Raw genomic sequence first — 595 nt, 5'->3', positions numbered from 1 at the left:
GAGAACTGCAGGAAACCTTGATGATCTTAGTACTCGATCTTGTCATCCTAATTACATTCACTGCAATTCTGTATGGCAGAAAGGACCTGACTTCCTAACTTATCCAATTTGTAAATGTCCAATTAATCAAATTTGTAATGTAGAGCTGTCAGATGAGTAGGGTTTTTGTGACATGCATATCTGAAAAGGATCTGAAACAAAATGCCTCCCTCATATATACAGATGGGTTTAGTATTTAAACAAAAAAGCTCTTGAAAAGTTGCAGCTCGAGTGGTTGGAGCAGTTAAGGCTAAATCTTTCAAAGTAATTATGAATCCATCGTCTCCAGAACAGCTTAAGGAAGCAGAGATATATTTTATTTGCATGGAGCAAAAGACCTTACAGCCTGATTGAAATAGGGCTTATCAGAGACTAGGTCCCAAAAATTGACAGTTGGCATAGGACTGTTTAAAATGTCTAACTGGCAAAAGAAAATTGGAATCAGAATTTTTTTTATTATTCTCATGCCCCCAAAAAAAAACATACTTATCAAGCTGACATATATCTGCATGAGGTAGATCATGGTAGAGTAGAGTGGTTATTTTGGGCTAAGTTG

The sequence above is a fragment of the Penaeus monodon genome, chromosome 20 (assembly GCF_015228065.2).
Source record: "Penaeus monodon isolate SGIC_2016 chromosome 20, NSTDA_Pmon_1, whole genome shotgun sequence".
Classification (NCBI taxonomy): Eukaryota; Metazoa; Arthropoda; class Malacostraca; order Decapoda; family Penaeidae; genus Penaeus; species Penaeus monodon.
Note: the sequence above shows the minus strand (reverse complement) of the source record.